The sequence below is a fragment of the Cyanistes caeruleus genome, chromosome Z (assembly GCF_971803275.1).
Source record: "Cyanistes caeruleus chromosome Z, bCyaCae1.hap1.1, whole genome shotgun sequence".
NCBI classification, from domain to species: domain Eukaryota; kingdom Metazoa; phylum Chordata; class Aves; order Passeriformes; family Paridae; genus Cyanistes; species Cyanistes caeruleus.
Window position 1 is genome coordinate 20,572,911 of NC_141732.1, and position 4,446 is coordinate 20,577,356.

Sequence of the window (4,446 nt, forward strand, 5' to 3'; positions counted from 1 at the left end):
ATTGAAGGGGCCTACCAGCTGACACAGATACAGTGAGCAAGCTGTCAGGTGTATGTTGATTTATTTAATTATGATGTGTGATATTCAGATTACTCTAGCCCACCTGAATTCCATGTCAGAATGACACTAGAAGTCTTATTTCACTTGGGTCAGGTTTTGGTCAGAATCGCTGTTTATACTCTTTTTCTGGGGTTGTTTCCCCTGTCTATTACTGAGCACTGCTAGGGGTAAAAATCAGTGCTCTAGCCTAGTAAGACACTCCTTCTTGTTGACTCTTTTTTCTAATAGTTTTCCCTAATCAGATTACTATCCAATTTTATTGCCTATTTTTAACTTCTCACTTAGTTCTTTTGTTTTTTTGGTTTGTTTTTTTTTAAATCTATTTCTATTGTCTTAAGGCCCATGTTTCCACCTTGAGAGTGATGTCACAAGAAGGCATTGTGCTACTACTCATTGCAGGAGCTGTTTGCATTTGCTTTTCCTCCTTCTTAATGGGTGTACAGATGTTGGTTGACTCAGTCTTCCTGGAGCTCGACTGAGTCACCATCTGCTCTGGACTGCTTCATTGTACAAAATGCTGCCACTTCAAAAAATGCAGTTTTGTTTCACAGAGATCTTAAAAATTGTTTATTGTTAAGTTTTTAATTGTTACTCTGTCATTTGTTTCATAAAGCTATCACAGTTTGCATATTGTTTATTGTTGAGTTGTCACTATTTACTCAGAAGCAGCAAACAATGTAGCCACTGATGTAGAGGCTCAAATGCCCCGAAAGTGACAAAAATAAGTATGTTTGTTTACAAGCCTCTATGCATGGAATGCATTTGAGAGAAACAGAAATGTTCAGTGAAAATAGAAAACTGCTCACTTGATAAACTGCCAGATTTGGCCATGCCAAATATTTCTCTTAAGGCTAGTGATGACAGCTCAGCTGGGAAAATGAGATTTCCCCAAACAATCCATCCTACACAAAATGTTAGGAAAATGAGTTAGGAATTTTCATGGAGTTTGAGAGACAGAGTAGCAGCCCTTGCATCTATTCTGTTGTAACTGTTTTTATTCTGTCCAAGAACAAAACTCTTAAAGAACAGTTAAGTTTGGGGAAATTTAGGAAATGACAATTCTACCTACACTAGACCAAAGACTCCATTTTATGAATGAGCTTCATACTTTCTCTTTAAGAGAAAATCGATGCTCACAAATTGCATTGTTATTAAATACCATTATCCTGAAAGAGCTCCTGACAGTACGGTCAGGCAATAAATTATAAAACAGAGATCTGCCTCTCTCATCTTTTGCACCTTGTGACGTCAGTTATCTTCAGTAGCTCTTATCCACTTCCTAAAAACTGAGGAGGAGCACATTACTCAATTTCCTTAGGCACCCAGGACCTGCAGTACAGCAGGCAGACCTGCTGTACTCTGGCTTCAGGCAACAGAGACATTAATATCGATGATAAAGATCTAAGAACTTGAATGGCTTACAGCAAGCCTACTGAAGGCAGTAATAATTCCAAGAAATCATACCAGGGATAATGCAGTGTTTTTCCTAACACATATTTACCAATTCCTGTACAATTCCTGTTTCAGGAAGTATGTCTCAGTTGCATTATTCAGAAAAATATCTTTCCTTCATATTGAGTTATGGGGTCTCCTCTGACCTTCATCTCTTCCTTTGACATAAGAGGTTAAATATCAGATTCAGGGAGAACAGCTACACTGTCTATTCATTTTTACCTGATATGCATGATTGCAGTTAGGTCCTAGAGTCAGGTTGTGATTATGTATATCCCTGTGATCCTGTATTATGATATTATGGGCTGGATGGCTTCAAATCTAGACGTACAATTTCTTTTTTATTTTTATGCTTAAACAAGAAAAAAGTACATATTCATTAGACACAATAGGACACATTCAAAACTGTGTAATATCTCTTATGGATTCTCTGTTAAAGGTTTTATTTTCATTAATAATGTATTTCCCATTCAGATCATGTTTCAGTTCTGAACCCCTTTGCAAGCTTGTAAATAGGGAAGAGTGCATTTGTTGATACTGATGCAAAACAAATCATAAATATTTTTTAGGCATTTTCTAACAAGGATTTATTTTATTTACACTGCATAAAATATTTACCACCTCTGTCTTTTAACATGGATTTGCATTTTGTTATTGCTTCATGAAATACTGAATTAGCAATAATTCTCAAGCAACAGGAATTCCATGGTTTAATTAAACACGAATCTGTTTCTATAATCAGTTTTAATACTTACTGCTCTCTTAGTTGCAGTAAATACCTTTCTGCAGTTCCATAGATTTTTAAAAGTGTAATGGGATGTACTGAGTCTCATGGTTAAACATGGCTTGGCTATCCAGAAGACACAAAATGTTAGTGAGCAACGCCCTGCACAGAGAAACAAAAATAGCCCATCCTCTCGTAAAAACAAGCAGAGTGACTGCATGAGAAATTGTGTAAAGGTAACATCATTAGAAATCCCATTCAGTTTAAATGAACTCACGTTCGGGTAAGGACTTCCAGAAGCTTTTCAATGTCTCAGACTGCATTCCAGACAAAAGCTCCTCTGTGTGCCAGAGTAATTTATTTGAGGAAAATATGGGCCTTCTAGGCAGCCTCTAGGAAAAACAACTTTGGAAATCCTCATTACACGTATCTTCTTCCAAATCATGGTAGAGCAAAACAGACCTGTTTGATAAGGAAGCTGTGGCAAAAATAGTAAATTACAGTGGAAGGTAAAACTCATTGCACATTCAGGGGAAAGTGCTAAGGGGACACGGAAAAGTGGGAATGCATAAGCTTTTTACTGTCCTATGCAGTGTACAGTGCTAATCAGAGGGTGCAAATAATAACAGAAGAGTCATTCAGATCAAGGGAGCACATGTGACTTTGACAATTGAACTGTGCATAAAAGCTGTGGAAAGGTTGGTGCCCTGAAAGGAGAAAATGCCCAGACATCCTCCCCAACAAAAAACAAAGCAGAAGAGGAGAGTTGGTGGTGTGTCACACCTGATCTTGGGAGGAATGGAACTGGGCTGTCTCTTCTACAGAAACCAAGCATCAAGATGAGCAGTCCTCTGATTGACAAGATACTGAACCCTGCTGCACAATTAGGTTGTTGTAACTTCAAAGAAAGAAGAGACAGCACTAATTAACAAAAAAATAATCAGCAGATGAACCACCTATGGTACTGCAATATGCAGGTTAAATTTAGCCATCTGGGATTTCCCAGTTTACTTGGCATTCTGAAATTGACTCTTTGAAGTAGCTTTACATCTACTGCCATTTCTTGTGCCACTTTTTCTTTTAAAGAAAATTAATATTCTATTTTATTTTAGATATATTTCTTATATTAAAAATATTTATTTATAATTTTATAATATTTTCATATATATTAATAATGATTGTAATAATTATTATATTATATTATATTATATTATATTATATTATATTATATTATATTATATTATATTATATTATATTATATTATATTATATTATATTATATTATATTATATTATATTATATTATATTATATTATATTATATTATATTATTATAAAATATATAATTCTTATAATATTTATTTATAATATTGTAATATTTATAATATTATAAAACATATCCATATCTACAACAAGAAGCATGTATCATGCTCTAAATTTTCAGAATCACTTCAGTCAAAGTTGCATTTGTTCTGAGTGGCATTGCCCTCACTTGGGTCCCACAACTATGAAGAAATAAGAATTACATAACTGCATAATAGTAAATCATGTTTTGCTCATTGTCTGAGTTCAAGGTGTGGTAAGAACAGTCATAAGAAACCTGAGGAAACCTGGGGAAACTACGCATTCCAATCACTCTTGTGACATCTTCTTCCCAGAATAGTGGGGATGGTTTGTGGTTAGGAGTTTTTGGAGGCTGCTTGGCTCTTACTATTTCACTCAGCACTTTACCTGCCAAACTTAGGAGACAGAGCTAATTCACAATTAGTCAGTGATTGCAAGACTGATTTGCTTCCATGGAACATTAGAATAACCTCAGATAAAATAAAACTTTTCATGTACCTTTTCTTCAAATCTTCACCAAAACCAAAGTATTGATAGTGAAAAATCCAAATGGCAGTATTCAATTTGAAAAAGTATTTTTTCTAACCTCCTGCCTCGGTTTGGAAGACAGGTGCCTGCTAGGGAAGGTAAGAGCCTCCCTTGGAATGGAAAATATAGACTCCAAATTATTGTAATTTTCAAATCAAGGGCTCTCAGGCAGAGATCTGGGGATAGGAATAACAGTTCCTTACTAGTATGTTTAACAAGGCAAACAAACAACAATAACTACAGTAATAGCAAGAAAACAGAACCAGGGGCCCTGTGACAGCTTTTCTCAGCTGAGATGGGAAAGGATGGAATTAAAAAACCCTGGAGCAGTCAATCCCAGT